Genomic DNA, 26026 nt, shown 5'->3' on the forward strand with positions numbered 1-26026 from the left:
TGCGGACAAAGCCAGACCCCTCCTGAAAACCACATCCTTCCCCCTCACGGAAGAGGCGTGCGCGGCCTTCTCCCTCATTAACATAGAGATAGGAACAGGAGTAGGCCATTCGGCCCTTCGAGCCTGCTCCGCCATTCAATGAGATCATGGCTGATCCTCGTCTGAGATCATAGCTGATCTTACCAGTTCAGTACCCCGTCCCCGCCTTTTCTCCGTAACCCTTAATCCCCTTAGCCTTCAGAAATATATCCAATTCTCTCTTGAAAATATTTATTGAATTAGCCTTCACAGCCCTCTGTGGCAGGGAATTCCACAGGCTCACCACTCTTTGAGTGAAGAAATTCTTCCTCATCTCTGTTTTAAATGATTTGCCCGCTATTTTTAGACTGTGGCCCCTGGTTCTGTGCTCCCTGGCCATTGGAAACATTCTCTCTGAATTCAGCCTGTCCAGGCCTGCCATAATTTTATATGTTTCGATGAGATCCCCTCTCAATCTTCTAAACTCCAGTGAGTACAAGCCCAAACTATTTAATCTCTCTTCGTAGGTCATTCCCGCCATTCCAGGTATCAGCCTGGTGAATCGCCGTTGCACTCTTTCCATGGCAAGAACATCCTTCCGCAGATGGGGCGACCAAAACTGTACACAATACTCCAGATGCGGTCTCACCAGCACCTTGTACAGCTGTAGTAAGGTATCCCTATTCCTATACTCGAACCCCCTTGATATGAAGGCCAACATACCATTTGCCTTCTTAATCGCCTGTTGCACCTGCATGCTCTCCTTCAGTGACTGGTGCACAAGAACACCCAGGTCCCTCTGCACTTCCCCATCTCCCAATCTATTGCCATTTAGATAATAATCTACCCTCCTGTTTTTACCCCCAAAGTGGATAACCTCGCATTTATCCACATTATAGTGCATCTGCCACGTATCCGCCCATTCCCCCAACCTGTCCAAATCGCACTGTAGCCTCCTGACATCCTCATCAGAGCCCACCCCTCCTCCTAGTTTAGTGTCGTCAGCGAATTTGGAAATATTGCATCCAATTCCCTGATCCAGATCATTTATATATATTGTGAACAGCTGGGGTCCCAGGACAGATCCTTGCGGCACCCCGCTGGTCACTGCCTGCCACTCTGAAAACGAGCCGTTTATTCCAACTCTCTGTTTTCTATCCGCCAGCCAGTTCTCTATCCACGTTAATACTTTGCCCCCAATCCCATGAGCCTTAATTTTGCATGACAATCTTTTGTGTGGAACCTTATCGAAGGCTTTCTGGAAGTCAAGGTACACCACATCCACTGGCTCTCCCCCATCTATTTTACCAGTTACTTCCTCAAAAAATTCCAGCAGATTAGTCAAACACGATTTACCCTTTGTAAATCCATGTTGACTCTGTCCGATCCTTTCCCCATTTGTCAAGTGCTCCGCTATTTTATCCTTAATAATGGACTCTAGCATTTTGCCCACAACCGATGTAAGGCTTACTGGTCTATAATTCCCTGCTTTCTCTCTACCCCCCTTTTTAAATATTGGGGTAACATTAGCTACCCTCCAATCCACGGGTACTGTTCCCAAGTCAATGGAGTTCCGGAAGATGATCCTTAGAGCATCTGCTATCTCCAGGGCCACCTCCTTAAGTACCCTAGGATGTAGTTTATCAGGCCCCGGGGATTTGTCGGCCTTCAGTCCCCTCAACTTACCCAACACCATATCCCTAGAGATACTAATTTCTGTCAGCTCCTCCCTCTCATTAGTCCCTATGTTTGCCGATATTCCTGGGAGGTTATTTGTGTCCTCCTTTGTGAATACAGAACCAAAGTATGAGTTTAATTGGTCTGCCATTTCCTTATTCTCCATTATATATTCTCCCGAATCGGACTGCAGGGGACCGACTTGGGATTTTACCAGTCTTTTCCTCCTGATATACCGATAAAAGCTTTTGCAGTCTGTCTTTATTTTTGCTGCAAGTTTACTTTCGTATTCTATTTTCCCCTTCCTGATTAATCCCTTTGTCCTCTTCTGCTGTATCCTGTACTGCCCCCAATCTTCCGGTCTGGTGCTTTTTTTTGCCAGTTGATATGCCCTTTTTTTTGATTTTATGCTGTCCCTAATTTCCCTCGTTATCCACGGTTGAGTCACCTTTTTAGGTTTATTTTTATGCCAAACCGGTATAAACATGTTCTGGAATTCTTCCATTCTATCTTTGAATGCTTGCCATTGTCTATCCACTGTCAATCCCCCCAGAAACACCACCCAATCAATCTTACCCAATTCCCGTCTCATACCCTCGTAATTCCCTTTATTTAAGTTCTGGACCTTAGTCTCTGATTCAATTTCCTCACTCTCCATCTCGACTGAGAGCTCGATCATATTATGGGAGACATAGCCAAGGCCACAATGCACGCAGTGGATGAGTCAATCCCCTTCCAAGTGGAGAGCGATGCATCCGACTTCGCCCTAGCCGCTACCCTTAACCAGGAGGGTAGGCCGGTAGCCTTCTTCTCAAGGACCCTACAGGGCCCCGAGACCCGACACTCGTCGGTCGAGAAGGAAGCCCAGGCAATTGTGGAGGCAGTACGGCGCTGGAGGCACTACTTGGCAGGCAAACGATTTACCCTCCTCACCGACCAACGCTCGGTTGCCTTCATGTTTAATAACAAGCTGAGGGGCAAGATCAAGAACGACAAAATCTTGAGGTGGAGAATCGAGCTTTCCACCTATGATTATGAGATCTTGTACCGGCCCGGTAAACTGAACGACCCCCCTGATGCTCTTTCACGCATTACATGCGCCAGCGCGCAAAGTGATAGACTTCAGACCCTCCACAATGACCTCTGCCACCCCGGAGTCACCAGACTCTACCATTTCATTAAGGCCCGCAACCTGCCATACTCCATCGAGGAGGTCAGGACCATGACCAGGAACTGCCAGATCTGTGCTGAGTGCAAACCGCACTTCTATAAGCCGGACAGAGCAAGCCTGATCAAGGCCACCCGCCCCTTCGAGCGTCTGAGCATCGACTTCAAGGGGCCCCTACCGTCATCCGACCGTAATGTGTACTTCCTCAACATCGTTGATGAGTACTCCCGTTTCCCCTTTGCCTTCCCCTGCCCAGACATGACCAGTAACACGGTCATTAAATGCCTGAACAAACTCTTCGCCTTGTTCGGGTTCCCGAACTATATACATAGTGACCGGGGCGCCTCCTTCATGAGCGAGGAACTCCGTCAGTTCCTATTGGAGAGGGGTATTGCAGCAAGCAGGACCACCAGCTACAACCCCCGAGGGAACGGCCAGGTGGAAAGAGAGAATGCGACGGTATGGAAGGCCACCCTCTTAGCCTTAAAGTCTAAGGGCCTCCCAACCTCCCGCTGGCAAGAGGTCCTCCCGATTGCGCTGCACTCCATCCGGTCACTACTTTGCACTGCCATTAACACCACCCCCCATGCTCGAATGTTTGTCTTCCCCAGGAAGTCGACTACGGGAACCACCCTACCAACCTGGCTGACCTCTCCGGGACCCGTCTTGCTGCGAAAGCACGTGAGGGCCCATAAAACGGACCCCCTGGTCGAGAAGGTGAACCTCCTGCACGCCAACCCCCAGTACGCCTATGTGGCTTACCCAGACGGACGGGAGGACACTGTCTCCTTACGAGACCTCGCACCCTCACCCCCCCCTCCCAACCCCCCCCGAGTCCAGCCGAGGTAGACGGCATGCCGGAACCCCACGAGCCTTTGCCGACTACGCAGACACCAGCTTTAACACCGGATAATGTAACACCGCCGCTGCGACAATCGGAGAGGCTAACGAAGCCTCCGGACAGACTGACATACCAGAGCTGGTAATACACTTCACCCCGCCGGACTCTAATCTAAACAAGGGGTGAATGTGGTAAACCACTGTTATAGTTATCACTGTATATTGTTCTCACTGTTCTCACTGTCACATCACTACACGAGGTCGCCTCTTGTCGCACTGTTATACCTGGGCTGACCACCTCCGACTCCGCCCATTACCTGCCCAGGTATAAAGGTAGCTGACTGGCTAGTATTCCTCCCTGTTGGATCGGATCACCCACGAGGGTGGGCTCTGTTATTTAGCCAATAAAAACCTTCAGTTACGTTCTTAACTCGTCGCCTTTTATTGGACTAATTGATAGGCATATCATCCAGTAAGTAGATAAAGAGCAGGAAGGTCCCAGGTTTGAACCGTGGTCTCTGCTGAATTAGCTCATTTCAATTGAGCAGCAGTACGAACATGCAAAATTGACGGGCATGAAAAGACCAGCTGGTCCATCAAATCTGCCCCACACATCCTGATGGCTGGAGCTACAATTGGCCTCAGCACCCCTGGGATAGGAAAGTGAAAATTGTCCAGGTTTCCTGTTCTTGATTGTTAGCCAGTGACATATGAAGGAAGTGTCCACGTGAGGATAGGATTGAATTCAGCTGTAATCTCCATACGGCTGACTTTCACTTTTGAGACTCGCAGATGAACATCAGCTGATTGAGTAAGGTATCGGAGGTTGCCTGTGGAAGGGGGAGAGATGAAAAGTTGGCATGAGATTTAATAAACTCTGTGACTGATTTTAAGCTATTTTCTGTATTGGCAAAATCTGATGCAGCAACAACCATTGGAGGAAATAGTGTCCAAACATGTAGCAAAAGTATATTAGATTATGCCTGGGGACAATCCCATGTTTCTCCCAACCACTGGCTCCCAAACATTTCCTCATAGTGAATTGATACATCAACAAGATTCCAAATACATTCCTGAGACAGATTACAGTTGATCCTCTCGGCACTTTGCCAGGTTGATGATATATGACACTAATTTTAAATATTTGAGTGTGGAATTCGCTGCAAATGTTCAAAAGAGAACTGGACAAGTTCCTGCAAGGGGAAGATTCTCGAGTTACAGAAGGTGGTGTGGGTTGATGGAGATAGAGGTACCAGTCAATGTGGGCTCCTGGTCTCCGTTTTTTTCTGTTTTTTTACTTCTTCCAGGAGAATGCGTGACCGTTGGCGGGGGTGGCAGGTTGCAGGTTTAATGGTGTGTTCAGGCTGCACCGTATCTGACAGGTCAGGCTTGATGGACCAGCTACTCCTTTCCTGTCCTTTTTCATACGTTAATTACGTCTTCAAGATTTTAAAACCATGACTGTAGTGGGGATACTTTCAATTAGGAGCTGTGCATGTAGAGGACCCTTGGTACAGTGGACTGGTGAATGGTCTGCCTCTTCTAAAAAGTACTACTTATAAAATAGGTATTTGTTAAAAACAAAACAACTTAACCTAATGTTCCATTCTTTTCAAGGTTGACCCCTGTACTCATCATGGGCCTGAAACATAAAATAAAATTGTCACTCTTAGAATTCTGTCCACAAAAAATAATATTGTCTTTATGAATTCTACCAATATAAACTTGTGATACAAAGAAATGGGAGAGGAGAGCTTATTGAAACATTCTACTTATAGCTTGGTGTGAGGACTGGCTTCTTCAAGAAACAATTGCTTGCAATACACTGGTCATTGAACCAAGAGGAATTGTGACCCTGCTGCTAGTCTGAAGGTTTTCTCCTCCCTCTTTTCTTCTCCATAGGGGCAGGCTTTTTCCAAGTATTAGCAATGGGCTGGATTTTGCGGGGGGTCAGTGGGCACGATCGGTGGCGGGTCGGGTGGGAAAGTGTTTTTTTCTCCCAGCAGCTCGGGACCCCGCCTTTACCAAATGTCGGATCCGTCAGCACTGAGCAGACCCAACACGCAGCGGCGGCAGAGGCAATTAAAATCATTAGTGGCTTGTTTACATCCACTTATCAATGGTTTTTCCCCAGCTTTTATGGATTTGATAGGTCGCCCACTGGTTTCCCGCTGTGCCTAGACCTCGTCTGTGAAGCAGAGGCAGGAGGTCAGTGGCCATTGAATCAGCTGATGAGTTGACAGCTTCAAATGTCAAGTCAAAGCTCCCAGCTGATTGAGAAATGTTCCCTTAACCATTAGCTTCTCTAAACTGCATTTCCACTACAGATTTACAATGCTGCAAGTCTTTACACAAGTCTCCATCCAGTCTGACGTCATTACCTCTTCCACCATTGACAGATCACTTTGGTCATCTCTACTTCACCTGTCATCTATTCCATCAGCATGGGTGCCCTTGAAACTCTCTCACCTTGGTCCTCAGAATCCCACCATGATCAGCCACAAAACCAGCATCACCAGGCACACCAGCAGCACCAACAACACCAACCTTCTCCGCAATCAACTGATGCTGCAAAGGACACAGGACATCAGCACTTGACCACATTGCTGCCCGGGAGGCCAGGGATGGCCTCACCATGGACAGATTTACTTCACTTGATGCTGTACACCCTGGCTGCCACATGATGCGCCAGGTTGGCACCACCCCACACCAACACCATAAAGCATCCCTACAATGACCAAGCCATTCCTTTCATACTCATCACCATTTCAGGGGGTATCGTTATGTCTCACCATTCGCTGCAATTCACTAAACCACTTTCAAAGGTGCACATAAATCTGCCCATGAACGCAAAGTGATGAAAATAAAGGTTTTAATGTTTGACACCACATTAACAGAAACTTTACATGAACATTGCATAAAGCACCCAAATGCCTAGCCTTGTGTGTTGTTAGTTGGTATGATTGCAGTAGGATGAGGGCGAGTGTGAGGGGTGGCTATTGAGATGGGGATGTGATAATGTAGATAGAGAGGGATGGATAGAGGTGCAAGGTAAGTTGGTGTAAGGATGTGCAGGAGTAGGGTAGGGAGGGCAGAGTGATGGGGATGTGATGAGAGGCACAGCAGGATGCGGTTGAGTGTGGCTTTGTACTAACATTTCATGATCTACTGAGATCATTGAAACGTTTGCAGCACTGCACCCAGGTCCTCCTGATCACATCCCTGCTTGTGCCCTCCTCTGCAATGTGCAACCAGGCTGTGTTGATCTTCTCGGGAGGCCTCTTCCGCCCATGGGAAGGGAAGAGGACCTCCCTGTGTGCTGTGACTCTCTCCATAAGCATATGGAGGAAATCATGGGAGAAATTTGGGTGCAGCCCTGCACCTCTGTGCAGTGCTTGTCGGTGTTTGCAGCACCTCAATGCTGACAGCACAAATGTCAAAACAAAGCTGGCCATGGTCCCTTTAAGGAAACCGGCTGATGACGCGTCATCAAATGACGTCACCACACCCGCTCCCTCTAATTGGTTGGGAAACGCGCTGGGCGGGCTTAACAAGCCCAATCAGGGGAAATTCATTTCAGAGGCCAGGATGGAGACAGCAGCGAGGTCGGGACCTGCCACCGACGTCGCCCGCTATGGTCCTGCCGATGTTCGTAAAATCCATCCCAAGGGCTGGATGAAATTCATCTCTCCACTCTTTTAACTAAGACATTCAGCTGTTTATTTTAAATAATTTAATGCATTCATTAAGATAACAGACAGAGGAATATCAATGCCTTCAGTACTAATACAAATATAGATTTCTGCACACTACAGGAACTGTTTTCACTGGATTTGGTAGTAGAGGAGCAGGAAGAGCAGGAAACAGCTGCCCATGCTGTCAGGTGGCTCACAAGGTATAATGTCAAGTACTGACGCTCTGCAACACAGAGGGTCGCCTGTACCAGGCACAGTGGCATGGAGATGATAGCAGAGATGTGCCTGAGGAGGATGAGATTCAGCAGGGAGATATTGACAGAGCTGTGCCATCCCCTTCACAAAGACCTCTGTACAGCACATAACATCCATGCAATATTGTCAGTGGTCAGCAAAGTAAGTGTGCCCCTGAATTTTTATGCATTGGGCTTCTTCCAGAGTAGCATTGGAAGCATCTGCAGTATCAGCCAGTTTGGAACATAGGAACAGGAATAGGCCATTCAGCCCCTCGAGCCTGTTCCGCCATTCAATTAGATCAGGGGTGGGCAATTATTTGGGCTGGAGGGCCACTTAACAAGTTTTGTTGAGCTGTTGAGGGCTGCACACCAATATTCCCCTGGTCGCGCACCAATCGTGAGGTCCTGCGCAGGCCACTCACCAGCTCCTGTTGCTGGAAGGGATACTGCGTGTGCAGTATTGTTAAGTGGCCCTCCAGCCCAAATAATTGGCCACCCCTGAGTAAGAGCTTTTATAACCAACCAGCTACATTTTCACTGTCTTTGAAAAGATACAGGGGTTACATGTTTGACTGTGCTGCACGCTGTTTGCCATGTTATTTCCAGTACCCCATGCAGGTATCCAATGTTCGTTATTTTGCTATCTGATCTGCAAGAGGCTATTGTCCAAATGATTCAGTGCGCAAAACCCTTTAATCAGCCTCAGCACAGTCCAGACTCAACAGAAGTTCCAATTCGCTTGAACACTGACTCAGTGAGCAGAAATAAACCCACAACACGGTCCCCCAGCTACAGCAAGGTTGAAATGAAGAGCCCTCCATTACGCCAGAAACAATATTGACCACAAAAGCGATGGCAGACTAAACAAGCTGCTCCATAAGCCACGAGGGCATGCGCAGTATCTATAATCACGTGCCATTACCTGGAGTCCGTGTGCCCTGGGATCCACTTCTGTGTCTAAGACAGTGATGAGAACGCCCCTGCCGACATATTCTGGATACTGGGAGAGGTCTCTTTAGTAAAAGAGCCGTGGAGATGAGCAGCCATGACTCGACTCTAAAATGGATAGGGCATATTTCCAATGCGCAGTGCATTCTGGGTCTGGACGTCTGCCATTATGGCCCAGAATCACAGAACAGATCCTTTTAAGATTGGGCCAGGGAGAATCGCTTTTGGGAATTGATGAATTTAATTAAGTATTTTAGTGTGTTTTTGCTGGCTGCAGTTCAGGTCCGTCTCTGACTCATGAGAAGTGAAAGTGACTAATGTGCAGCTCGAGTTCCGGCTCACGTTCTATTTCTGTCCCGTCCAGTGGGCCAGAAATGAATGACTTGGCGGGCCGGATATGGCCTGCGGAACGTATTTTGCCCACCTCTGAATTAGATCATGGCTGATCCGTATTTTAACGCCATCTACCCGCCTTGGTTCAATAAACCTTAATAAGCGTGCCTAAAAAATCTATCAATCTCAGTTTTGAAATTTTCGATCGACCTATTTGGCGGAGAGAGTTCCAGATTTCTACTACCCTTTGTGTGAAGAATTGCTTCCTGACAATGGCCTAGATCTAGTTTTAAAGCTCTTATCTATGTCATCCTGATTGAAGGGGGATAAAGGGTGGAGGGATTGCCCCAAGAAGAATAAGGCTATCCACTTCAGCTCTGACTGATGGCATCATTGCTGGTTGGAGGGCTTCACCAATGGCCTGCTGGAATTCTGTTGGTTCTAGTCATCCCTGTATTGCAAGACCTCCACATGTGAGTCAACCATGTCTGAGATTGTGGTGGCTGACTGTTTGCCTACTTTAAGCTACCTCTTTCCATGCCTGATGCATCGTGCACTTCTAAGGAATGGCCATCATCGCTTACATTGTGCACTTGTTCTTCATAAGTCCTTACTATAGGGTCCACAGCACCTGGCTTGTAAAACTCGCATTCCTCACTCAGTAATGGCCAATTTTAATATAATTTTGCAGAGTAAAAGGCTGGCGTTTCCTTCCTGGTATTACTTCAGGTACTTAACGGCCTTTAATTTAAAAGATTAGTACTGGTCTTTTTTCATTGGCTGGCCTGCTCATATAGGAGAAAAAGTCCACATTTTAGTCTACAGACGGAAAACAGCAAAAACATCTGTAAAGTAGCCAGAATGCTTTCTCCCAGAAATGTTTGGCAACTCACAGTGAACCCCACATAGCATAAAAACAGCAACTTCTAGGCTAGATTCCATGTTTGATAAACTTCCTAACCAAATGTCAACTTCATCCTCCAAGAAAAAAAACGAGAAAAGGACAGAAAGACATAGCAGGTCTGTAGGCACCTGGACTGCAGTAAATTGACATTTCTAATGGTCAAAGGATTCTGGGATATATTTTTACCACTGTCACTGTTCCTTTATGAACACTTAACATACATTGTAGTAATTCCCTCTCTGTACTCTTTTAATGTGGGTGCTAACCTACGGCCGAAAGTTTTAAAGTTTCTAATTATTTTTCATAATATTGTTGCCTCTCTCATTAGAATATGACAAATAAGATGGAGTCAATGATCTTTCATTGGTCATTGACCTGAAACGTTAACTCTGTTTCTCTCTCCACAGGTGCTGCCTGACCTGCTGAAGGTTTCCAGCATTTTCTGTTTTTATTTCAGATATCCAGCAGCCGCAGTAATTTGCTTTTCTGACAAATAAGATCTCTTGCATGGAATTTTAAATGACTTTACAGCCCCCCTAACCAGAATGTCACATTCTTCCCCCGAGGGGAAAAACCCCAGAAAAGGGGGGAAAAACATTGGGTACAGAAGAATGTAGTATGAATGTGTTAACATCTGTGCAGGAGTAAACCAGTTATAAAATATAAACCCTCTATTGTTTCACTGTTCAGATGCTTATTGTTTAGCTACGTATTTCCAGCAGTTTCAACTTTTATTTTAGGTTTCCAGAATTTGCATTTTTTCCTTTATCTTTCTCTGGGAATTTGGTCTTTCCCTGTCATTTAGGAGCATTTTCTCCCAAACAAACCAGCCTCCTACTAATATTGAAAAGTTGAGATCTGTTCATGAATTTAGATGTGAAAAGAAATGTTATGAATGTGCACTTCTGGCATACAGCCTTGCCCACTGGGCACACACGTAAGAAAATCACAGGAGCACTCCCCATAAAGCAAAACATAAGTAGCACACCCACAATTTCCAGCTCCCAGCAGCTGAGGCTGGGACTGCACACTCATTAAATTTACCATGTGGTATCCAGTTGGTTTGTCATAAAGTATAAAAGTCACATGAAACTACAAAGCAACAGATTTACTTTGTGAACTTGCAATGCAAGAGGCAGCAAGCTCTGAAACAAAGTAAGAAACTTTAAATATGCTGACCTCGTAAAAGTTCCTTCAAAGTAAAAGATAGTGCTGTGGAAAGGAGTACATGTGATATGACATAGTTTCAGCACCTGAAGGGCTGTTAACCAAACCTACATTTATAATAATGTTGCTTTGTATACTTGCTGATGATTGATATTGTGCATGGCATCCTGAGCTAAGAGCTGTGGATAGTATGTAAGTGAATGTTCTTTCACTATTAGCACATTCCAAGGCTTTGACATCATAAGGGAACTGCTTTCACAAGTGTTTGCTCTGTCTATACCTTTATCTTAGTTTGCTAGCGGCAGTTTTCTTCATCAAACAAGATGTAGACATCTGACCAGTCCCCCTAATGGAAGCCAAAACAGTGATATGCCTACAGGGGAATATTGTCTAGTGTGCTACAACAGATCCAGACATCAGGGACCCAAAATAAATTTCACACTAGGAACAACCAAAATTGAACAAACCACTAACTACACATACTTGGGCTTAAAAATCAGTTCTACGGGAAATTTCAAACTGGCTGTGAATGAACTGAAAGAGAAAGCAAGAAGGGCTTTCTATGCCATTAAAAAATCAATCCAAATAGAAATCCCAATTAGCATTTGGCTCAAAATTTTCAAATCAGTAATTGAACCAATTGCACTCTATGGCAGTGAGGTGTGGGGACCGCTAACACAACAAGAATTTGCAAAATGGGACAAACACCCAATTGAGATCCTACATGCAGAATTCTGTAAAAGTATCCTCCAGACTCAAAGGAAAACCGTAAACAATGCATGCAGGGCAGAACTAGGCCAATATCCATTAATAATCACTATCCAAAAAAGAGCCACCAAATTTTGGAAACACCTAGAAATGAGCAACCCCCAATGCTATCATTACAAAGCCCTGAAATGCCAAGAGAGGACCATAAAGAAGAATACCCTCAGTCAACTAGTCCTGGGACTCAGTGAAGCAACTACTAACACTACTAACAATAACCAGCCCCAGGACAGTGACAACGTAACACAAAGAATTCGACCCAACACAATCGTCGCTAAGCAAAAGGAAAAATATCTGTCATATTGGGCAGAAACAACAAAAACCCAAAGCAAACTCAATTGCTACTTGGCCCTAAACAGACAATACAACATGGCTGATTACCTGACCATGGTAAAGGATAGCAAACTGAGAAAAACCTTGACAATGTACAGACTTAGTGAACATAGCCTGGCGATTGAAAAAGGTAGACACAGGCAGATCCGGCTACCAAGAGAGGACAGGATATGCTCTCACTGCAGTCAGGGAGTGGTGGAGACAGAGATGCACTTCCTCACAGCTTGTAGAAAATATCAGGGCATAAGGGAGAATTTCTACCCAAAATTCACAAAAATATGCCCGGAATTCAGAAATTTGAATGACGACCAAAAACTCCCATACCTACTAGGGGAAGAGAGAAATTGTGTAACACTAGCGGCACACTATGTTACAGCTTGCCATAAACAGAGGGACAACCACTAAATATAAGAAAAGAGTATATATAAATTATATGAAAGTATATTTATACACTCAGGGATATATCTGTTTATACACTGTATGGATAGATCTGTATTTTTGTGTACAAACATGAATGTTTTTCGATGCTTTGGCAACATAAGATGTAACTTGTCATGCCAATAAAGCGATTTGAATTGAATTGAATTGAATTGACTGCCTGTGCAGTAAAATGGTTTCAATAGAAATCGTGTAAAATAGAAAAAGAATTACATTTAATAGTAATAGACCTCTCATTACCACTTTGCTAACAGGTTATCTGTATTATTAATCATTGATTTAACTGTGTTTACATCTTTATTTGTTGCAGGTCTATACAGACATGAGCACCATTATAATTGATCCAGATATGGATTAAAAACTTAAACGGAACAATGTCAAAACTTCAAAAAGGATGTCTTGCAAATTCTCATGAAATAATAACATTTCAATGGCACAATTAATTGACAAAATGTAAAATGCAACAACAAAAAAATCAATAATAAAGGCATGAGTGATGTTAATGACCTTCACTTGTATTGTCATCACACAAGTCACAGAAGTATAAATGCTAAAATATCCAAGGTGCAAAGAGCCCACCGATGAGGAGTGAATAACGACCGGGCCGCTTCTAGCATCGCAGCGGCTTCAGGTAAGGGAGGGCTGGGGGTGGGAGATCGTTGGCCGGGGGGTGGGCAGGAGATCGAAGGGCGAGGAGGGGTGGGGAGAGAGATCGGAAGCTGTGGGCGAAGGAGATCAGAGGCTGCATCGGAAGACAGATCGGAAGCCGGGGGAATGGGAGGGAGGGCAAGCTCGGAAGTCGGGTTGAGCAGTCGACTGCTTCTTCTCTCAGCTCCGCATTCATTAATTATATTTTAATAACCTTGTTGGTAACAAGCAGTCTCAAGGCCTGGCTTTCCTGAGCACTGGCTGCCTCAGGGCATATTAATCTGGCAGTGATTGCCTCAAAACAGGTGTCAAATCCGTTAATTGCATATGCAAAGGGTCTAGCGCCTGTTTCATGCGTGAGCACTGCAGGATTCCAATATGGCGGGCGGCGCACTTTCAGACGGAATAGTGCTCACACTTTTTGCCTGCCTTATTGGAGCCTGTTAGCCCCTGAAAATTGGGCACTGCGCGGCCGAATTTTTAGGCCTTGTCTTTGTCTATTTTGTAAATACGGTTATGCTCAGTGCTCCTATGAACTTTCTCCCTTATTCTTGGCATCGGATAATCACTACCTCCTGATTCACTTCATCATTTCTTTTCCACTTCAACCCTGCAGCACAGATTGTGTCCCTTCACCTGAGTTCCTTAATAAAATAAACTGAGCAATAGGTGTGGAATGAAGATGCCACTTCAGGGGTATTTCATTCTGGGTCAGCTGAGGGGGAACCTTCTTTTGAGGGATGATGTGGCATTGGCTGTTGTAAATAAACCACAATAAAATGATTTGCAGCAAGAGGTCTTCTGCAGGTACAGGAAATCACTAGAATGTAGGTCAACCTAATCTATATGATTATATGGTTATCTTCTCTGAAATGAGATTTTGTTATTTATTTTAGTGTCCAAGCTTTGATGGGAGAAGAACAGGGATTTTAGAAGGGATAACTTTAAATAAAATGAAAGCAATGCAGAATAGAGTGTGCAGTGGTCAAAAATCATTATAACGGCCAATATGTATTTAGCTACATTACACCTGTAAAAGTGATATTAATCATTTTAAAACTGTATTGTCATTGAAAATCTGCCAATAAAATTAGAGTATTAAAAATTAAATTTTGTGTTTGTTTTTAAAATTATATTTTCCTATTTTTCCTTCCCATGCCATACCAAAGGTACAGGCTGTAGACCTGCTCCTGGTTCTCCGACAATGCAGTTCCATTGCTGGTTTGTTCAGAAGTGCATGAGAGCAGCCTAGGATGAGAGGGCTTTTATTTTCCTTACCTTACTGTGGAAAACTTTCTGAGTCATGTTTGCTGCATTCTTCTGCCCTAACCTTGAGATTGGGAACTTGCTGCTTGAGAACTCACAGGCACCCACTTGTGTCCTACAACTCCTTGGAGCGGCATGCTGTAGCTCTGACATACTGCATCATCATAATACTGGCAGGATCGTTGTGTTATTTATTTGTCTTTGCACTATCACAGTATGATAGTTCACTTCACATGCTCAAAGCTGCAATTTAAATGGAAACCAAAGGAGGACCATCAGTGATATGGTCTGTGAGCATTTTTCAATGCAGAATCAGTGTTGCTGCATTTCTCAGATTCTTCAACATCCACAGATCGAATGTCAGCCTAGATCACGTGCTCAGGTCTAGCAGTGGAAGACCAACCTTCCACCTTCCAACGTTGACAGAAGAATCTTACCAACTGCAAATGACTCAATAAATAAATTGCTCCATTTTACATTTCTGAATTTTCTGGGGGGAGGGGGGAATGCACTGGACAACAGACTAACAGCTTATTTCTTCCACAATCAATATCACAATCCAAGGAGAAAGGTGAGGAGGGATTAGGGAATGGAAGGGCGGGGGGATGAGGAAGCTTGCCCCCAGCTCCCAAAGAGCAACTTGCAATGGGTCCCCAAGTGAGCCCCACATGCCAGTGAGGGGCCAACACCTTCAGGAGAGATGGGGAGAAAAATTGACGTAAAAGATCCTATGGCATTATATGGAAGAAAAGCAGGGGAGTTATCCCTGGTGTCCTGGCCAATATTCATCCCTCAACCAACATCACTAAAACAGATTATCTGGTCATTATCACATTGCTGTTTGTGGGAGCTCACTGTGTGCAAATTGGCTGCCTTGTTTCCTACATCACAACAGTGACTACACGTCAAAAAAAAACTTAATTGGCTGCAAAGCACTTTGGGACATCCTGAGGTGGTGAAAAGCAAGTCTATTTTTTTTCTATTCCACCGCATCATATTAACACCGGAAGAGGGACAAGCAAATTTATGGAGAGTTCACAGGCATTTAGACCAGCTCAAATAATCAGCATGCGGATTGCATTCAATTAGAGATATTTGGCGCGCACTCTGCACCAGTCGGTGAAGTTTGCAGCTGAGCGCAGCCGCCGCGCGCCTGTTTCCCCCTCACCGGGTGCGGGAGGGGCGAGTGTGAGCACTAGTGACCCGGGAGGGGTGAGTGAGTGTGAGCACTAGTGACCCGGGAGGGGTGAGTGAGTGTGAGCACTAGTGGCCCGGGAGGGGTGAGTGTGAGCACTAGTGGCCCGGGAGGGGTGAGTGTGAGCACTAGTGGCCCGGGAGGGGTGAGTGTGCCAGTGGGGAGCTGCGGGTTGGGAGTGTGTCAGTGGGGAGCTGCGGGTTGGGAGTGTGTCAGTGGGGAGCTGCGGATTGGGAGTGTGTCATTGGGGAGCTGCGGATTGGGAGTGTGTCAGTGGGGAGCTGCGGGTTGGGAGTGTGTCAGTGGGGAGCTGCGGGTTGGGAGTGTGTCAGTGGGGAGCTGCGGGTTGGGAGTGTGTCAGTGGGGGAGCTGCGGGTTGGGAGTGTGTCAGAAACATAGAAACATAGCAGATAGGAGCAGGAGTAGGCCATTCGGCCCTTCGAGCCTGCTCCGCCATTCAATGAGATCATGGCTGATCATCCAAATTCAGTACCCTGTCCCTGCCTTCTCCCCATATCCCTTGATCCCTTTAGCCTTAAGAAATATATCCAACTCTTTCTTGAATATATTTAATGAACTGGCCTCCACCGCCCTCTGTGGCAGAGAATTCCACAGGTTCACCACTCTCTGGGTGAAGAAGTTCCTCCTCATTTCAGTCCTAAATGGCTTACCCCTTATCCTTAGACTATGACCCCTGGTTCTGGACTCCCCGGCCATCCGAAACATCCTTCCTGCATCTAGTCTGTCCAGACTTGACAGAATTTTATAGGTTTCGATGAGATCCCCTCTCAATCTTCTAAACTCCAGTGAGTATAAGCCCAATCGACACAATCTCTCCTCATACGTCATTCCTGCCATCCCAGGTATCAGCCTGGTGAATCTTCGCTGCACTCCCTCCATGGCAAGAACGTCCTTCCTCAGGTAAGGTGACCAAAACTGCACACAGTACTCAAGGTGCGGTCTCACCAAGGCCCTGTACAACTGTAGCAAGACATCCTTGTTCCTGTACTCGAACCCTCTTGGTACGAAGGCCAGCATACCATTTGTCTTCTTAACCGCCTGCTGCACCTGCATGCTTACCTTCAGCGACTGGTGCACAATAACACCCAGGTCTCTTTGCACTTCCCCTTCTCCCAATCTATTGCCATTCAAATAATAATCTGCCTTCCTGTTTTTGCCACCAAAGTGGATAACCTCACATTTATCCACATTATAGTGCATTTGCCATGTTTCTGCCCAATCACCCAACCTGTCAGTGGGGAGCTGCAGTTTGGGTGTGTGTCAGTGGGGAGCTGCGGGTTGGGAGTGTGTCAGTGGGGAGCTGCGGGTTGGGAGCTGTCAGCAGGAGAGAGAGAGACTGGAGCCCTGAGCTCCGGAGACAGCAGACCAGGGGCTGGCAGTGGGAGCAGGAGGTGTTGGTGGGGCGGGGAAAGAGCGCGGTACCAGTTAGACTGGACACGGTGCTCGCAGGGAAGAGTTGCGAGGACATGCGGCCGCAGCAGGAGACTGCCTGAGACTAGAGGGTCCGCACAACGGGGCTGGGCTCCGGGGCGACTTGCCTGCTGACCGCGGGACGCATTGCAAAGAGCAAGCCCCCCGTTTGTCGGCGGCGGTTGGCCGGCAGCTCCTTTGCATATTTTGAACGGCGGTGAGAGAGATTGAGCGGCAGGGACTGGGACTGCGCCTGCTGGCCGCTCCTCCAAGTCAGGCGCTGCTCACCTGCCCGGCGGAGCCACTTGTTCTTTTCCAGCAGCTCCGGACAGCAATCGATCCGATCAGTGCAAAGAAATGCAAAGCGCAGCGATACCCGCGGGGGTTCATTGCGGAGGGTTCTCGCATTCTGCAAACACTTTCAGTCTTCGATCCGACGCGTAAATTGCACAGTATCGATATTTTTTTTTCTGACAATGCCACAGAAAATGGAGAAGTTTTTGCAGATCGCCCCTCACTCGCTGGCGGTGGTGCTGTCCCGGAACAGCACGGCCTGGGCTGTGGCGGTGAGTGAGAAGATTCAGCAAGTTTTTCTTACAACGCTAGTCCAGTACCATAACCACCAGTCTAATCACCTTTGTGATCTATCTTACCTTAGTTTAGAATTGCTGGCGGCAATCAACTATTCGTTACAATAACATTTAGGCTACTTCCAAAAGGAAAGGATAAAAAGGGAACCAAAAAAACTTGCACAGATTCATGAATTATTTTTAAATAGTTATGCATTTGCTTGATGCTTCTATCAGACCCATACAAATAGCATGGGAAGTTTTAAATGCCCTCACAAACGATGGACTGAACATTGCAAATACTTGTGTGATAATGACATGCCGCCCCTGGCTTGGTGAATCAAAACATGTCATTCAGGTTTCTGATGTTGAACCCGGACACACGACTTGGACCGCGCGCAATATCAGCCTGCTATTTACGCTCGCTGTATTTAAATATTTACAGCTAGGTTCACTGCAGACGCCGTATTTCTCTGGTAGAACAGCGGTCGTGCAAATTCATTCTAACATTGCAAAACCGTCCCTGAGCCAATGTATTAGTGTTTGCAAAGGCTATTTACCCAGTGGAGATAATCTCGCAAAGAGGTAACTAAGTGTTGTGTGAAATGCGGCCATGCAGTCAGACTATTGAATGGCCACTTTTTAGACATATAATTATGCGATGAAAGCACCCAGATATAATGAAGGATTTGAGAAGATTGTAGTACTTTAGACACAGTACTGGTTAGCACAGAACATCCACATATTTGTCAGGTGTTGATTAATTGAAAAGTTTTAATAAACTCTGTTAGGATTCCTTTTCTGATTTTTAGAATTCAAAAGGCTTTCGATAAGGTCCCGCATAAGAGATTAGCGTCTAAAGTTAAGGCACATGGGATTGGGGGCAAGGTATTGACTTGGATAGAGAACTGGTTGGCGGACAGAAAGCAGAGAGTAGGAATTAACGGGTCTTTTTCCGAGTGGCAGGCAGTGACTAGTGGGGTACGGCAGGGATCGGTCCTTGGACCCCAGCTATTCACAATATACATTAATGATCTAGATAAGGGAACTAGATGTAATATCTCCAAGTTTGCAGACGACACAAAGCTGGGTGGGCATGTGTGCTGCGAGGAGGATACCGAGAAACTTCAGGATGATTTGGACAGGTGATTGGGCAGAAGCGTGGCAGATGCAATATAACGTGGATAAATGCGAGGTTATCCACTTTGGTGTCAAAAACAGAAAGGCAGACTATTATCTGAATGGCAATAGATTGGGAGAAGGGGAAGTGCAACGAGACCTGGGTGTCCTTGTGCATCAGTCGCTGAAGGTAAGCATGCAGGTGCAGCAGGCGGTGAAGAAGGCAAATGGTATGTTGGCCTTCATAGCGAAAGGGTTTGAGTACAGGAGCAAGGATGTCCTGCTGCAGTTGTACAGGGCCTTGGTGAGACCACACCTTGAGTACTGTGTGCAGTTTTGGTCACCTTATCTGAGGAAGGATGTTCTTGCCATGGAAGGAGTTCAGCGAAGGTTCACAAGGCTGATCCCTGGGATGGCAGGAATGATGTATGATATGGCGAATCATATAACTAGGGCTGTAGAGAGGGCTTTAAACTAATTAGTGGGGGGGGGAGGTTTCTAGAGAGCAAATAATAGAAATGACAACGGAGAAGGTCATAGACTTAGGTAGCAGCGGGGGAATTAAAAAACAGAACGTGTCAGGAAGGGACAGAAGGTATGGAGTAAAAAGTAAAGTACTAAAAGGGGAAAAAACAGGAACTGTTACAAAACATATTTGAAAGTTCTTTATCTGAATGCACGTAGCATTCGTAACAAAATGAATGAGTTAACGGCACAAATAACGACATATGGGTATGATCTTGTGGCCATTACAGAAACATGGCTGCAGGGTGACCATGACTGGGAATTAAACATACCAGGTTATTTAACAATCAGGAAGGACAGGCAGGAAGGGAGGGGAGGTGGGGTGGCTATGTTAATAAAGGAAGGAATCACTATAATAGAGAAATGAATTGGGTCAAAGGAGCAGGATAGTGAAACAGTTTGGGTGGAGATAAGGAATAATAAGGGGAAAAAAACACTAGTGGGTGTAGTCTATAGGCCTCTGAACAGTTGCAACTCTGTTGGACGGAGTATTAATCAGGAAATAGTTGAGGCTTGTAATAAGGGAACAGCTATAATTATGGGGGATTTTAATTATATTAACTGGACAAATCAAATTGGGCAGAACAGCCTTGAGGATGAGTTCATTGAGTGTATTAGGGATGGGTTTCTTGAGCAGTATGTAACTGAATCGACCAGGGGGCAAGCAACCTTAGATTTGGTCCTGTGTAATGAGACAGGATTAATGAAAAATGTCCTAGTAAAGGATCCCCTTGGAATGAGTGACCATAACATGGTTGAATTCCATATTCAATTAGAGGGTGAGAAGGTTGGATCTCAAACAAGCGTGCTGAGCTTGAATAAAGGAGACTTTGAAGGTATGAGAGCAGAATTGATTAGAGTGGACTGGGAAAATAGATTAAAGGGTAAGACGGTACATGATCAGTGGTGTACATTTAAGGAGTTATTTTACAACTTCCAAAAAAAGGGTGTAAAAGAAAAGATAGCCATCCGTGGCTAAGTAAAGTAATTAAGGATAGTATCCGACTAAAAACAAGGGCATATAAGGTAGCCAAATCTAGTGGGAGGATAGAAGATTGGGAAGTCTTTAAAAGACAGCAAAAAATAACGAAAAGATTGATTAAGAAAGGGAAGATAGATTATGAAAGTAAATTAGCAAAAAATATAAAAACAGACAGCAAAAGTTTCTATAGTTATATAAAAAGAAAAAGGGTGGCTAAAGTAAATGTTGGTCCCTTAGAGGATGAGACCGGGAAATTAATGGTGGGAAACATGGCGATGGCAAAAATGCTGAACAATTATTTTGTATCAGTCTTTACGGTAGAGGCACTAAGAATATCCCAACACTGGACAAACAGGGGGCCCTAGGGGGGGAGGAGCTAAATACGATTAAAATCACTAAGGATGTGGTACTTGGTAAAATAATGGGATTCAAGGCGGATAAATCCCCTGGACCTGATGGCTTGCATCCTAGGGTCTTGAGGGAAGTGGCGGTAGGGATTGTGGATGCATTGGTAATAATTTTCCAAAACTCCCTGGACTCAGCAAAGGTCCCGGCAGATTGGAAAACTGCTAATCTAACACCCTTATTTAAAAAGGGTAGTAGGCAGAAGGCTGGAAACTATAGACCTGTTAGCCTAACATCTGTGGTTGGTAAAATGTTTGAGTCCATTATTAAGGAGACAGTAACGGGACATTTGGATAAACATAATTTAATAGGACAAACTCAGCATGGTTTCATGAAGGGGAAGTCATGTTTGACAAATTTGCTTGGGTTCTTTGAGGAAGTAACATACAGGGTGGATAAAGGGGAACCAGTGGACGTAGTGTATTTAGACTTCCAAAAGGCATTTGACAAGGTGCCACACAAAAGATTATTGTTCAAGATAAAAAATCACAGGATTGGGGGTAATATTCTGGCGTGGGTGGAGGATTGGCTCTCTAACAGAAAGCAGAGAGTTGGGATAAATGGTTCATTCTCAGACTGGCAACCAGTAACTAGTGGTGTTCCGCAGGGGTCAGTGCTGGGTCCCCAACTCTTTACAATCTATATTAACGATTTGGAGGAGGGGACTGAGTGTAACATATCAAAGTTTGCAGATGATACAAAGATGGGACGGAAAGTAGTGAGTGAGGAGGACATAAAAAACCTGCAAAGGGACATAGACAGGCTAAGTAAGTGGGCAGAGATTTGGCAGATGGAATACAATACTGGAAAGTGTGAGGTTATACACTTTGGCAGGAAAAATCATAGAGCAAGTGATTATCTTAATGGCAAGAAACTGGAAAGTACTGTAGTACAAAGGGATCTGGGGGTCCTGGTGCACGAAACTCAAAAAGTTAGTATGCAGGTGCAGCAAGTGATCAAGAAGGCCAATGGAATGTTGGCTTTTATTGCTGGGGGGATAGAATATAAAAACAGGGAGGTATTGCTGCAGTTGTACAAGGTATTGGTGAGACCGCACCTGGAATACTGCATACAGTTTTGGTGTCCATACTTAAGAAAAGACATACTTGCTCTCGAGTCAGTACAAAGAAGGTTCACTCGGTTAATCCCGGGGATGAGGGGGTGGTCATATGAGGAGAGGTTGAGTAGATTGGGACTCTACTCATTGGAGTTCAGAAGAATGAGAGGCGATCTTATTGAAACATATAAGATTGTGAAGGGGCTTGATCGGGTGGATGCGGTGAGGATGTTCCCAATGATGGGTGAAACTAGAACTAGGGGGCATAATCTTAGAATAAGGGGCTGCTCTTTCAAAACTGAGATGAGAAACTTCTTCACTCAGAGGGTGGTAGGTTTGTGGAATTTGCTGCCCCAGAAAGCTGTGGAAGCTACATCATTAAATAAATTTAAAACAGAAATAGATAGTTTCCTAGAAGTAAAGGGAATTAAGGGTTACGGGGAGCGGGCAGGAAATTGGACATGAGTCTAGGTTCGGAATGGCCATGGCCCTGTGGGTAGTGGAGTGGGCCCAGGGGCCGTGTAGCCTGGTTCTGCTCCTACTGTGTTCTAATTCTGTGTTAGATTTCAGGAGATGGTTTTATTCCTGTTCCTGGCTGGGGTGGAGATCGCCTTTACAGAAGGTAAGTACTGTAGAAAATATAGGGACAGGGTGATCTCCTGGACGCGTTTCGATCGCCTAGATGGGTCGGAGAGGAATTTCCCAGATTTTTTTCTCCCAAATTGGCCATTGGGTCTTTTATCTGGTTTTTCGCCTCTCCCGGGAGATCACATGGGCTCGGGTGGATGGAGAGTGATAGAAGATTTGAGGTTAGGATCAGATCAGCCATGATCTTATTGAATGGTGGAGCAGGCTCGAGGGGCCGATTGGCCTACTCCTGCTCCTATTTCTTATGTTCTTAGGAGAGATTGAGTCGATTGGGCTTATACTCGCTGGAGTTTAGAAGAATGAGAGGGGATCTCATCGAAACTTATAAAATTCTCACAGGTCTGGACAAACTAGATGCAGGTAGAATGTTCCCAATGGTCGGGGAGTCCAGAACCAGGGGTCATAGTCTAAGGATAAGGGGTAAGCCATTTAGGACAGAGATGAGGAAGAATTTCTTCACCCAGAGAGTGGTGAACCTGTGGAATTCTCTACCACAGAAGACGGTTGAGGCCAAGTCTTTAAATATATTCAAAAAGGAGTTAGATATATTTCTTAGAGCTAAAGGTATCAAGGGATATGGGGAGAAGGCAGGTACGGGGTACTGAGTTTGGATGATCAGCCATGATCTCATCGAATGGCGGAGCAGGCTCGAGGGGCCGAATGGCCTACTCCTGCTCCTATCTTCTATGTCTATGTATACTGAACAATCAATATTTGCTGTATTAAAATCTGCAGGCACAAGATGGATTACAATAATGGTACTGTATGAAGCTACCTTAATGTAATGCCACACTTACAGCTAGCTGGCTAAATGGATGGTACTCTGTAATTTTTTATATTTTCCTGAAAGCAACTCCAATGATGCATACAACCCAGCACGGTAACCCAGATTACACGCTCTTAGTCGCTGTGCCACATGCCTGTGGAGAACCCATGTGAGAAAATGAATACCTGTCAGCTATAATGAAAAGACTAAAAGAAAGGTTCAAGAATCTGTATGCACAGGTTATACTGTATGTAGCCATGAAATTCACATTAAATTATACATTTTATTTTGTAGAAGCAGTATAAGAGTTTAAAATGTAGGGGGCGATTTTGCCAGCCCTGGGGAGGCGGGACTGCCGGGAAAATGGCAGAATCTGGGGGCGGGTACCCATCCCGCCCCCAACCCGCCACTGTGCCATCTTCCCAAGAGGCGGGTACCCGACCTGCGACAGGCCCCATCTCCTCGAAGCGGGAAGGGGATGACAGCCACTTAACTGCCTGTTAACTGGTAGTTAACAGGCAATTAAGAGGATTATCCCCATTTTTCCAACAGAAGTGCGGGCTTCCCGACGTTGTGAAACCCCGCCAGGGTCAGCGAGGCGAGCAGTAGGTCTGCGGGGGTCGGAGGGGCCGAAAAGTGCACTGTGGAGGTGAGTGATGGGTGCAAGTTTGGAGAGGTAAGTGTGCGAGGTATGTGAAAAGTCTTGGAAAAAGCTTCCTTACCTTTGTTTAATCGTTGGGGATCCAGAGGCTCCGGCATCTCCACGGCAGAGATGTCAGAATGGCTGCTGCATTCTCCGATGCAACAACCATCTGCTTTCTGCTCAGAAAATGGGTTTGGTGAGTCTTGAGTACAAGAACTCACCAATCAACAGAGAATGTCAGTGTTTGACAGCTTCTCAAAGCTGTCAAACGATGAAACGTCATACGCTTAAGTTCTCTGTCACCTGCTTTCCCTTAATTGGCCTGCTATGTCCGCTGGGCGGGCTTAACAAGGTCAATCAAGGAAAAATAGTGTGGGTTGGCCGGATGTCGATGGAGGCGGGACTAAAACCTGACAAGCAGCAGTCCCGCCTCCAACACACCCCCATTGGCAAAATCACCCCTGTAGTCGCAAAGTTTTGAATGGTCATAGTTTAGAGTGGAACTGGAAACTTCCGTGTGAAAATGTGGCAGTGTTTAAAAAAAAAACTACAATATAGTTGTAAGCCCAAATGAAAGGTGCAACTATGGTCTGTGCTTGTTTTGAGCACTGAATATTGTACTAAGTAGCTGGTGTTAACTGCAGTCGCCAATTGATAACTATTTACTGTGCAAGAAGTGGTGTAAGAATCTCGATTGCACAGATATAGGGTTGAGGCCGTTGATTGACAAAGGATTCCTTGAAGAGCACATGTAGTCTTTTTTAAGCCATAATAAACATGACAATGTAATTTCATGGTACATCTCTAGAAGGTCATTTAATTAATAGATTTTCAAACTGAGGCCACTGGACTCACGGGATGCACCAGGGGTTTCCAGGAGGTTCCCAATATCGTCAGATTTCTGTCTGTCACCAAATTTCAATATTTATCTGTATGAGTTTACTTAATAGCAATTTACTTGTTGCTGTATTTATGAATTAAGAAAGTTTTCTGTCATAATAACAGTTTTCCTTTCAGCAGCTGATACTAATTTCTGAGTGGTATTTTCAGGTGTCTCCATACAGAAAAGTTGGAAAAACATTGATGTATTTAATCAGATATTTGTTAGAAATTAATATTAAATAAAGATCTGCACTAAAGCATGCATTTTAATTACTCGTTAGGGCATACCCCTCAACCTGCAACGTAGAGAGAGTGGAATTTGGACAGGCACTTGGGTCGATCTGCAGAAGCAGCGAATCAGTTGATTTGGTAGCTGAGATCTTGTCTGCCATTGCGGTTTTTCTCTGGCACTGTTTAATGTTTGGATGATCTTGTTAAAACAAGACAATTGAGAGATATGCTTTAGGAGGCAGTTTGCATTAATGGTTTCCCAAGCCACGAAGAATGCTGATAAATAACTTTTGCAAGTTGCCAACATGCCAACAATCATTTGCAAAGATTGCATTCTTTAGCTTTTATTTAAGAACCGATGAGATATCAGTGTTGTGTCTCATGATGGTATGGCATTTCCAAAAAGTTAAAAGGTTCGATCAGTTGTGAAGATTATTGCATGTTTGATTTAATGCCTTCAAGAAAAAGATAAAATCTGAACCCTTAGAAGTTTTCCCACATAATATGTGACTGCTTTGTTAATCTTAAAACCTGCATTATAGCATTCAGGCGAGGGAAATGTTGCTTTTTCTTCAGTTGTTTCTGCCTGCCTTTATACTCAGCTCAACATTACAAAATGTGGATTTAGACTATTTACCGTACTGAATGTGAGTGTGTTATACAAGTACAATACTGCTATCTCCCTGTCTTTGGGAGACCTAGTGAGTATATTTTTAATGTATGTAGCAGCTATATTTCACACCATGGATAAATTTAATTGGGGAAAAAAAGTTCATCGTGAACTAATAACTAGATACTCAGTTTTTTTTAAAGTCAATGGAATTGATGCTTTTAGCTGGGGAAGGTTTATCAAAAAATGGATACAAATTGTCCCACAGTGCATTTAACCACATCGTCTTGTGTTAGAAATTATAACAGCTAAGTGCAAACCTCAAAGGCGAGGAAGCTGCAATGTTATATCTACATGTACGTGACCCCATATTTTTAAGAATTAGAAATTGTGTAGATGAAGAGTTGAGTTTTTCCAAGTCTAATGTTAGTCCACTTGTGAATTAATATTAGGGTAGTTTTTATGGGTGGATAAGACTTTAAAGCCTTGCTCTTTCTGCTAGCATCAACTTTGGTAACTGTCCTAAT

At 45.0% G+C, this 26026-nt stretch overlaps 1 long non-coding RNA gene across 1 annotated transcript; it reads right to left on the reverse strand.

Moving 5' to 3' along the window:
* Window positions 1-4121: 4121 nt before the first annotated feature.
* Window positions 4122-8751, reverse strand: LOC147124063 (uncharacterized). The gene is made up of 3 exons (XR_015076239.1): window positions 8557-8751; window positions 5299-5345; window positions 4122-4533 (listed from the first exon to the last, which is right to left on the reverse strand). It is a non-coding gene; the product is annotated as an uncharacterized LOC147124063 (long non-coding RNA).
* Window positions 8752-26026: the final 17275 nt, after the last annotated feature.

This window comes from Somniosus microcephalus, chromosome 1 (assembly GCF_052327205.1).
Source record: "Somniosus microcephalus isolate GS21.2 chromosome 1, FLI_Smic_1.0, whole genome shotgun sequence".
NCBI lineage: Eukaryota > Metazoa > Chordata > Chondrichthyes > Squaliformes > Somniosidae > Somniosus > Somniosus microcephalus.